The sequence below is a fragment of the Mustela nivalis genome, assembly GCF_964662115.1.
Source record: "Mustela nivalis genome assembly, chromosome: 7".
Lineage (NCBI taxonomy): Eukaryota > Metazoa > Chordata > Mammalia > Carnivora > Mustelidae > Mustela > Mustela nivalis.
Window position 1 is genome coordinate 17,955,881 of NC_139026.1, and position 12,175 is coordinate 17,968,055.

Below are 12,175 nucleotides of genomic sequence, written 5' to 3' on the forward strand. Positions count from 1 at the left end.
TTTCTTCTTTTTCTGACTGCAAGTTCTGGTTAACTTGAGTTTGGGTCTTTATATAATGGTTCACTTTCAAAAATGAAAAGATATTAAATTTTAAGCCTTGCAATTACCTCATTTTCAGATACCAACATCATTGGCTCTGTCTACTTTAATAGCTCCACGTACAAGGATTTCTGAAGATTGTTAATGCTTGGTAACTCTGGATTTTTCAGCTAAAAACAAACACAAATTTTTGAGTTTTATATCAGATGCTGCTTTTTTTCTTTAAAGTTAAGATAATATTTTTTAAAAGGATATATCCCATAAATTCAGCTGTTCAACTTTGAGCTAGGTTATTTCTATTATTCAGAAATTTATCAAAGAGTTTTTTACCTAAGGAGTTACTATTACAATACCAGAAAAAAAAAAAAAGAATAGGAGTAAATGTATACGAATCAGTTCATAGAAACAAACATCTACTGTGAGACTCAAATATCCGTTATATCAAGAGTGTTCATAGTAATCTGTTGTTGAAAAAAAATGATTGCTTAGAAAACAGGATTGGGTGAAAATTCTTTTTTGCCATTAGCTGGTTAAATGGCCTCAGAGAAATAACTTTTGCACTGTCTTCCAGGCATCATACAAAGCATTTTTTTATGAATTAACTCATTTATTCTTCATGTCATAACCTGTATGAAAAGTATTATTATTATTATCATCCCCATTTATGAGATAAGGCATCTGGTACACAGAGGAGTTAAATAAACTTCTTCAAGTTCACAAGTTTCCAAAGCAGATCTTTGCCCTTAACTCTTTCACCTCTATATGTTCTTGAAATTCTCAAAAATATTTTCTTTTGAATATTTCACTCTAAAACCTTAAATGAATCTTAGGTTTGGGTTAAAATTTTAAAAGAGAATGTGAAAAATAAAAAATGGAGAAAATCTCACTATTTCTTGAGCATTTGACCACAAGGGGATCACTTTTAGGTCTATGCAAGGTCTTACTTACTGATTGTCCTTAAGGAGATTGGGACATCATCCATCCATTGGAAGAAGCTTGAAAAGACAGAAACCAACAAGAATTTGACATACCAATGTTTGTTAATTCAGTTGTATTATGTTGTGTTCTCAAATAGCTCCATTAAACCAAGAATGACCTAGGACCCAACACATATCATATAATGCATTATATCATGGTGACTCAGCTCAAGGACTCTGGAGGCAATGCCTAGTTTAAAACCTGTCTCTGTTTCTTGGAGTGTGAGGATGTTATTTAACCTCTCATAACCTCAATTCACTTGTGTGAAATGGGGACATTAGTATGTTCATCTCAAGGTTGTTTGGAGGAGCGCATACTGCAAGATACTTATTAAGCACTCAATATTTAAGTGATGGCTATTATTTTAATTATTTTAAAGCCCATTTAGATGCTCTAAAATCATAAACTTCTAACTCTCCGGAAGCAAATATTTTATTTCATTAACTCTACATGCAGGAAAATTAATTATGTAAGAATGATTTTTGAGCATTTTCCCTAATCCAGACACTACTCTGAGTACTTTAAAAGTATTACCTCAGATAATCTTCCTTACAGCCCTACCAGGTGGGTCCTGTTGTTATACTCATTTTATAGAAAAAGAAATTGAGGCACAAGAAGATTAAGAAATCCACCTAAGTTTCACAAAAGCAGTAATTAATTAAGCCCATCAGGGTCATATCTAAGCCCTTGGTCCCACAACCTTTGCCCTTCTCTGTTCTGCTCTAATTTGCTCTAAACACCCGATGCCTTCTTTGTACTTCCCCCACTTCTGAACCCCATTCAGAACCTTTGTATAACCTGCTTCAGTGCCTGGAATACATCTATACTGGCTCTGAATTCCCCTTCATTTGGATAATTGTATGCTTATTCTCAGCTCAAGACTCAGTTTTCGCTTATATCACCTCTCCCTCCCCACCAGGTGCTCAGGAGCCCTTTTATACCACTCTTAATGCTCATTTCTGAAGTCTAGAAGTCCCTTTCCAATGTAATTGCTGTGCTGCTTGCCATGGTCCTCTACAGGGCTGTGATCTCCACAAGGGCTGGAGCTGGGCCTTAGTTTTCTTGGCGTTTAGTACCATAATATCTAGGAGTATAGGGTAGGTGCTTAATAAACATGGATGATACAAAATTCATTCATTTATGTCTTTACTGAGCATCTACTAGACACTTAGCCTTTCACTAGGTTCAGGGAATATACTAGTAAGCAAAACACAACCAACAGAATAGTAAAGAAAGGCTTTTAGAGAAGTGGTAGACTATGTATTTTATAACCTCCCCGCACGGCCTCCACACACTCATGCACACACATACAATGGATTTTAAAGCCAGATTGCTTGGGCTCAAATTCAAGCTCTGTCAAGTTTAGAGAGTTTGAGCAAGTTATTTAGCTTCTGTGTACGTTAGTTTCCTCATATATACATATATGACTTTCATAGGGTTACTCTGAGTATTAAAAGACTAACTTCATGGGAAGTGCATAGAACAATCCTGGCCCTTAGTAATCTTTCAGAAGGTTAGCTTTTTTATGGTTTATTGTCATAGACTTTATGTTTCAGGGATAGGGTGTGGAAGAACAGACACATCCTGTCCCCAGCTACAATATAATGGCATATAATTTGGTTAAATTATATAAGGTTGTAATTTTTGTAGGTCAAAAACGGTTAAAAAGAGGGAATTTTACATGATACAAATTAAAATGCTCACAGAACATAGAAAAAAGAGGAATTAATTTTGCTTGGAGAAGTAAAGGAAAGATTCACAAAGAAGTTGGACCTTAATGGAGCCCCTCAGGGTAAGTAGACAGTCACTGAATAGACAGTAGGAGAGATGATATTCGAAGGAGATAAATAGCAGAAACAAAAGCAGTGGATATGAGAAAGCATGACTAATAGATTCTTATGGTTGGAATTCAGAATCCATTATATGGATACCAAAATTGAGACTAGCAGGAGCCTAATTATGGCTACTATATTTAGCTTGTTCACATTCTGGCCTCAGTGTTATAAGAGATATTACTGGGTTTTAAAGAGTTAAGGGCGCCTGGGTGGCTCAGTGGTTAAAGCCTCTGCCTTCAGCTCAGGTCATGATCCCAGGTTCCTGGAATTGAGCCCCGCATTGAGCTCTTCGTTCAGAGGGGCACCTGCTTCCTCCTCTTTCTCTCTGCCTGCCTCTCTGCCTACTTGTGATCTCTGTCTGTCAAATAAATAAATAAAATCTAAAGAGTTAAAAAGGCATTTTGGCATAGGGAAAAGTGTATACATAAATTTTGATGTCAGACAGACCTGGTTTGAATCCCAACCCCACCATTTACTGAATGAATGAGCTTGGCCAAACTGCTTAACTTCCATGAGCCTCAATTTCCTTATCTGTAAAATGGGTTCAATGGAACTTACCCTGCAGGATGGTTGGAAAGATTACAGATGATGTATATAAAGCACTTGGTAGATTATCTGACACATTAATAGTCTTTAATTTGGAATGACCCTTATTAGCAACATTAACAGTATTCATGTCTAATAGGAAGAGATTTACAGGCAACCTGCCGGGACTAATAGCACTAATTATAGTAGTTGGGGTAACTGAAAAGTAAATACTACAATTCCCCAACCAGAATACTTTTAAAAAGCCAGAAATTATTGTGCTGAGATATTTAATCCAAAAATTAACATTAACTAATATTTACATTAGCACATTACCATAGGTGAAGCACTCTCTTATATATTCACTTATCTACTAATCTCAGCAGCCCCATGAGAGAAATTGATATTGCTGTCTCCATTCTGGGGGAAATAAACTTCAGAGAAGTCCTTGCTCAAGGTCCCACAATGACAAGTGACAGAATAGGGAGGCTCAATATAATTGAAAATGTAGACTGTGTCTTTGTCTATTCCTTATAAGACTGAACACAGAATTTGTTTTGAAGGTTTAGGAAGTTTGTAACCTAATGGTCTCAGTTAAAAATGATAATGTGGGAGATTATACAATCATAAAATATTATGTGGGGTCCATCAACAATTCTCCCTCCTAGTCTTCTCATTTTACAAAAGAGAAAATTGAGAGAAAAGCAATTAAAAGACTCTCTGGAGTCACTTTGAAAATTCATGGCTGTGCTTCTAGTTAGAGATGGCAGATTTAACATATGCTTTACATTACACTCCATCTCCAAAACCCACTAAAAAGACAGTAAAGAGATGGATTTTAAAGACATTAACCCGTAAGGACAAAAAGAATAAGAAAGAAAACAACAACAACAACATTTTGGAAGACAGAAAGCAGATGGTTGAATGGTAACTGGCTTAGCAGAATCATGAAGCTGAAATTTCATTGATTCCAGAAGCAACCTGATTTGCACTGCAAAACCCCAAGAAGGCTCAGAAATGGGCAGCAAGATGTACCTCTGAAAGTGGGAATGCAGCTGAAGACGATACAGGGTTTTCTAACAGTTTGAGAAGTAGCTCTCTCTCTTACTCCTGGCAGGAGACTGAAGACTTATTCTCCAGAGAGGCTGCATCAGAAAGATCCTAGACAAAAAGATGCTAGCCAATACCAAAGCCATAGATAACTCCATTGAAAACAGGGAGATTCGTTGAAAGTATGTATTCTAAGTGATAAACATAGCAAAATCCTGTTCCTCCCCAGCTCCCAGAGCACTGACAACCATGCTTTTCGTCCCTATGCTGAAGACTGAATGGTTTGATCTGAGGACTCTGACCAGCCCCAATGGTAAAGGCCTAAAGATACCAATGCTCGGGCATCCTCTAATGAAATGGCCCAGCCACATCACATCAGTGACACCCAGGAGTCAATAAGTTCCATCCTTGCACACAGATTTTTCTTCAGCTACTTTGTGCTTCTCTTTTAAGACAGCCAGATTTAGAAAATACAAGTTTAATATTTGGGACATATTCATATTGAAAATGTATTCATTGTTTCATAAAATTCAAATTTATCTGAGTGTTAACTTATCTGGCAACCTTATCCTCTCTTAACATAAGAATGGACATTTGAGAATCACCAAACATTTGAGGAAAGCTTCAACATGAAAACAGTGACTAAAACATACTAATGGGAAAAAAGGAACATAGATTAAAGATCAAAGAATGCAAGGGAAAAAAAGAAAAACCTTCAAAAATAGTGCCATTTGTTTTCTCAGGAAGTTAAGAAAGGATATTGTTCTTTTGAAACAGGATCGTTTTTTTTTTTAATTGTGTTATGATCATTTTGTTTTAAAAAGAAATAGTCAAAGAACATTAAAGAGCTATCATTAATGTGATGATAGCAGAAGTGAAAAATTAAATAGAAGAGTCTGAAGAGGAAGAAAAATTGTAGAAAAATAAAACAATGGGAATGGAGAATAAGAAATGATCAAAGAAATAATTCAAGAAAATTTCCCAGAACTGAAGAGTATACATTTCCAGAAGGAAAATACCCTCTTAACACAAAGGATGAAAAATGCCCTTAGTAGGGGAAGAGTAAAAAAGAAGAAGAAGGAAGAAAGGAGGGAAGGAAAGAAGAAAGAACTTGAACAGGAATATACACCTATTAAATTCTCGGACACCAGGATTAAAAATGCCTGATAAATATTAAGCAATTTATTCATAGTTGCAGTAGTCTGGAATTAATACAGCAGTTTAGCAAACCTACCAAACAAACTTTAAGAAATGAGGTTTGGGAATCCTGGGTGGCTCAATCAGAAAAGCATGTGGCCTTTGATTTGGGGTAGTGGGTTTGGGCCCCATGTTGGATGTTGAGATTACTTAAATAAATAAATCAACTTAAAAAAGGTGTTTCTAAACTAATAAAAAAAATGAGGTATTTTAATGATAACAGTATACATGAACACGTAATGAAATCAAATAAATCATAGGCACATATTTTAGTGCTGTATCTGTCCTGTATGACTTTAGATAGATCATATCACATCTCTGGACTGCAGTTTTATAATTTGCAAATAGTTTAGATATAAGATTCTATAATTCCATTTAATTATGCAGTCATGAAATATATGACATTAACATGATTGAGTACATAATTAAAATAGTTTCAAAAGTCCATATCCCAATAATACTTGTCAAATACACCAACCTGTTTTTTCTCAAACTGCATAGTCTCCTTTTTTTTTAGATATTATATATTATTTTATTTTTAAATAATGAATTCACATTTCTCTAATGTTGTTAAAATTCTAATGGATGCTATTTACATGTATGAGGCATATATTAGTGAACTATATAGTCACGGTACCTGTGCTCATGAAGCTTTCATTTTAATGGGAGAGTAAAAAAAACAAAATTAAATACATTTCTATATGGAATAAATGAAGGGAAATAAGCTGCTATGAAAGAAAATAATAAAGGTAACCATTTTTAGAGTTGGTGATTAGGAAAGGGATTTCTGAGAAAGCGGCTTTCAAATGAGGATATATAAAAGGAAGATGAGGAATAGGAGAAAGAGCTTACCAGGAAGAGGAGGCAGCACGTACGAAGGTCTTAAGGGAGAAATCACACTTTCAAGGAAATGGAAGCTTGGCTGGTATGGAGGCATGGGATTCCCCAGCAGGCGAATGGTGAAGTTGGTAAACATGCAGAGTCTAGATTATGATAGGTCTATGAATCCATGAAATATGGCTGGATTTTACTATAATGGCAAGGAAAAGAGATTGAATTATTTTAAGCATTAAAGTGACTTCATCTAATTTACAGCATATGATCCTTCTGCTTGTTATTTCATCTTTTTTGATCTTGGATACTATGCTTAGAGATAAGCAGTGAGGATGCACACTTCTTTATTAAGAAAATGAAGAAGAAGGAGTTTAGGTGAACAGGCCCAATGGTTAATTAGTATGTAGCAAAGCCAAAGCAAGATCCTGGGTTTTCCAACTCTAGTTATCTTCGTATATTGCCTGACGCATAATAAGAATTCAATAAATATTTGTTCAATGAATGCACATCATACTAGGACATCAGCCACTGAGATCCATGGGTCTTTTGGTAAAGACTAATGTGTTCAGCCACCAGAGGGAGTGTATACTTCCCCATATAATAGAAACATTGACCTTGGCAAAGACAACAGGTTGAAAAAAAATTTTTAACTGAACAAAGTGCTTTCTCCAGTTTATACCAAAAAGATTTCATGAACTAGAATTGGCAACATCACAACAGACCCTTTGTTATGTGTTTGAGTCGGCCATCTGTCCGTGAGGCTTAGCTATGGACAACCTCCTGACTTAGAGTTCTCCTGACTTTGTTAAAAAAAAAAATTCCTCCAAAGTAAAGTGTAATGAAATGGAAGTAGCAATATTTCCTGACATGATTCAAACTGTACATGCTGAATAAAAGACTTCTTATTTTTTCTACCTAACTCTGCTGTTTCGAATTTCCTTGAACTTGCTTCAAAATAAAGTTTGGGAAGAAGAAAACTTTTCCTGTGGCACAGAAATGGTCTATGATGGCTAGAAGAGTCTACCTGTTGGAGAGGGCTCCATTTGTTCCCAGTGAGATAGGACTGCTTGTTTCTACTCTTCAGCCAGGAAAAAATATACAAGGGCATCTGGAAACAGACACAGACACAGACACATACACACAGACAGACACAGACACACACACACACAAACAAATGCTTTAAAAAAGACTTGGGACCCATCTGCCAACTATTTTTTTATTCTCATTTAACAAAGCTTGAATCTTGTCAACAACCAATTGTTTGACAGCATTTTGTGTGGTTAATTCTCAGACAGACAATACATGGTTCAAACAGCACAGGTTTGGTCTACATGTCAGCTCTCACATGAACTGAGGGATCAAGTAATGTTTCAAAAAGAGTTCTTAGAACTAAATCAACTGTCTATAGTCAATTGATGAGAACTGCTCTTTCCTTATATGCTCAGAACTGAATTTAGTCCTGTGGGAGAAATAAACAAGGTACTGACACGTCATCCTTGCATTTAATAACTATTTCTTTTTTTTTTAATAACTATTTCTTTTTGTTGTTATTGTTAATTATTAAGGGTGTTTTCCACTTATTATTTTTTTTAATTTGGGGACCAATATCCAGGTAATTGACTTAGTTTATTTTTTTCCCCCTGGATGTATAGGGCCATGAAATAATATGCAAAGACCAGTAGGTCTAAATTATTTATATAGGAATTTACAATCACTCTAAAAATGTTGGTAAGAGTACTAATCTTTGAGTAGAAATGAGATTGTTGTGAAAATGTTTATGTGAGATAGTTTCTAGTATTGTCTATTATTAAATAAAAAATGATAGAAGAAAAAATTTAAAAATCTTTCCAAAACAAAACACAAGAAATTAGTTATAAAGTTTTTAATAATATAATTTTTTAAAAAATTCAACATTTAACAAACATACATTGGGCCAACTCTGTAGAAGGTACTAGCTAGGGGCTGTACAAGATTTTAAGGATGTCTATGGTCTCTTTCCCAAAAAGATCTTATAAACTGGAGAAGAGAGAGGTAGTGAGGCCAAGCTCTCAGAATAAGCACTCTTAAACTGACAAAGGTCAGGGACACTAGGAAGCTCAAACTAGGTTGTGCAGCGATTCAGAGAGGGATAGTTTTATAGCATTTGATCAAAAGTACTTATTTGGGTACTAAGCAAAATAAAGAGTAGGGACAAAAAGACAGAAATTGGAAAGCTTTGGGCATAACTAGGAAATGCCATCTCATTTGACTAGAAAATAGGCTAATTATAGGACAGTAGTGAGAATTAAACTTGAAAAGATCTTTTAAGACCAACATACGGAAAGCCTTGAATAGCATTTATAAGAGTCCAAATTTAATTGAGCAGAGAGGCAAAATGACGAAAGACTTTCATTGGAAGTGGGCTTCAGGAAGATTGACATAAGTAAGATAAATAGAAAAGAATACAAAGTCAAGGACACAATTACCCAAGAGACTATTGCAGGAGTCCTGACATGAGGAAGAGAATGCATAAAATTTGGGTGATTACTTGCAACAGAAAGGAGGGAGAGCAGCCAAGACACAATTCAGGAAACAATGGAACATAAAAAGTGAGTTCAATAAATGGGGTAAGGCAGAACAAAAAAGTCAAATATTTTTAGTTTGCATGACTAAGGTAATATTTGCACTGTTTACAAAAATAAAGACAGAAGGTTGAGTAGGTTTTGAGGAGAACAGGATGATTGGGGTATTGAAAACTCTGTGCTGAGATGCCAGCAGGATGCATACAAGGAGACATTCAGCAGATTCCTAGAATTATGGGTCTGGAACCCAGGAGGCAAGTGAGTTTTCTGGAGGAAATGACTTAGGCATTGGTTCTACAGAGGTTCAGGGTCAATCACTGAGTCGAAGGCAGTGGGTGACCCTCCTGAGAGAGAGAGAAAGGGTGGGGTGGAGTGGGGCAGGGAGGAGAGGGGAGAGGAGAAAGGGAGCTAAAGGGAGGGGTAGGACGAAGGAATGGGAATAGAGGCTAGGAATCCTGGGAATGTTTTTCTTTCTCAGCCAAGGAGAAGCCATTTAGGAAACATGAGAAAAAACTTCATTACTGCAAGAGGACAACTACCACCACAGTGTATAGGGAATGTTTTAAGAAGAAAGGGGATATAGTAGGGTCATGTGCCCCTGGGGCAGGGGAAGGGTGAGGGAGAGACTGAGAAAGAAAAAAAAGAAAAACAGCTGACTTTGATGATTCAAAAGTCAAAGGTGAAATAGTTACTTCACCAATTCTTATCAGGCTTTCCATAACATCCCTCTGGGAGAAGCCAGCTTGCGAGGGTTTAAGGAATGAAAGGCGCTGAGATAGTGGAGCCAGCCAGTGGAGACACTAGTTCAATGAGGACAGAAAGGAAAAAGAGGTGTTTGTGATGATTTGACATGCTAGGAAAGACTTTCTTACAAAATGGGGAAAGAAACTGTTAGAAAGATGAAGTGGTTCCCAAATGGAGAGATCAACCAAGGGATAAGATCATGGTGTGGGGGGTGGTAGTTTGTGTTTGATCATCAGCCCCAGGTGGTGAAGTTAGGTTTGGTGAGGAGGACCGACCATTCCTCTGAGGGCAAAGGAAAAGAAGAGAGAGTGCCATCAACAAAGGGACAAAAGAACTTAGAGGAGGAGTGTGGTGGTGGGTGGGGAAAGAGGGTCTTTTCAATTCAGTGGGTGAGCCTGGGGCTTTTTCGAGGGTTAGGTGAAGAGGGTGGGTCTGAGGATTGAGGATCATAGAGAAGTTTTAGTGCAGCCCCTAGGGTGAGGTCAGGGGGCACCATGGGAGTAACAAGTGGGGAGTTAAAAGACTGCTATCCAGCAACAGATTTTTTTTTTTTTCTCTTTGGACTCCTGGACCCTTGGTCTCCTGTGGGCTTTAACTTTCAGACCTGTGACTGACTGTGTACCCTTTGCCTCCAAGGCCACAAGTTTGGAACTCATAGCTTGGTAATTCTGGGTAGTGAAGCCATGACACCTTAGACTCCTTGTGGGAGGGTTTTTTAGGCCCCTCCTGTAAGGAGAGACCAAGGAGCAAGGCAAAGAAGTTGTTACTGAAACACAGAATTGCATACCTGCCATCTTTTTACCCCTCAGTGAGCTAATACATCGGAATTGGAGAAATGCCAGAACCTCTTTTCTTGGGAAGTATGAGGTGTGCGTCAAAATGCATAAATCCTAAAAAGCTCGTTGTGAAGAGTAGAGTCCTACTAATTTGTATTTTGATCACTTGTAAATATTTTTAAGGTGAGTGCTTCCAAGGATAAAGTAAATAGTCCCATTTTGTGAGGCATTTGATTAAATTCCAAACATATCAATGTTCTGGGGTGTGCCTGGTGACTCTGATACCTTTTGGCAGGTCTGCCAAGAAAGTGCAAATCTGAGGGGAGCCCCAGGGAAACAAGGAAACTATTTTCCCTTGAGCAGGTTGCAGGGCTAGGCAAGGGAGAAATGCTCAGACTCTTGTCTCCCCTGTGAAGAGGAGATTAGAATGGAATAAATTAGCAGTGTGGGCAAGAGCTGTTACTATATAACAATAACACTTTGTGCTCCATTCAAGGGACTCCACGCCCTTTGACAGGACTCTGTGTCAAAGAAGGCACTTGCTAAGCACATCCCAGGTCCTGAGAGAAGTGTGTCACCCATAGTATTTTCACTCTCTGCTTTTTTTCAAACAACTTCTTACCCTCTTTCCTTCCTGCTCACCTCTGCCCACCCTTCAGAACTACGATATCTGCTTTTGTCTTGGAGGAAGCAAAACTTACTGAGTATCCACTCACAGTACCAATAGAGATACTCATTTATTGAGGTCATTGTATGATCATCACAAAAACCATATGATATCCAAGTGATGGTCAGAAATATTTACCAGTAGGTTTTGCACAGTTGCCAACCAATCAGAAGTGATGTGGAAGAAGCACTGAAGCCAGCATCAGAGGTACCCACTGTGCCAAGCATTACTTCCTAGTTGCTGGAGTGTGGAAACGTCCAAGGGTCTCAGGACTGGGTGAGGCCTGGATACACAGATTAGCAGAGATGGGGGACACTTGCGTGGCAAAAATGGATACCAATGGATGCAGAGTTATGTCAATGTTTAGATAACTAGTACTGTTGAATCCTAACCCTACCTTATCTCCATAGGACAGATAAAAATGGGACCACAGAGGTTTTAAATATCTCATCCAAGGCTGTCCACTGAGTATAAGGATTGGGACCCAGTGACCCTACTGCAAGGCAATTGCACCCCTCTTTCTGGCTCTCTGTCTTCTTTCCTTCTGTCACTCTATACTTAGATATGAGAGTACATAGTATTCTGGAGAGGGCATGCAAGGGCACCTAAGTACTCCCAGGAAAACTCTAAAGCTGCCTCTATTAACTCTCTGTTCATCCTATTAAAAGTTTTCTCAGTAGTGTCAAGGTCAGGGGTGGAGGGAGTGAGAAAAAAATTGACTGGAAAAAAAAAAAAAAGACTGCTATTCCCTCTTTTCTCCGCAGAGAGCAAAAAACTTGTTTATTTTTTCCTTGGGCTACCAACAGAGCCCAACATGTGGTTGACTTCCAACACAACTTTGTTGAATGAATGAATGAATGAATGAATGAATGAACGAATGATTTCTTCTGTTTCTATAATACATTATATTCTGTTTTTTAAGATTTTATTTATTTATTTGAGAAAGAGAGATTGATAGAGAGAGAGAGA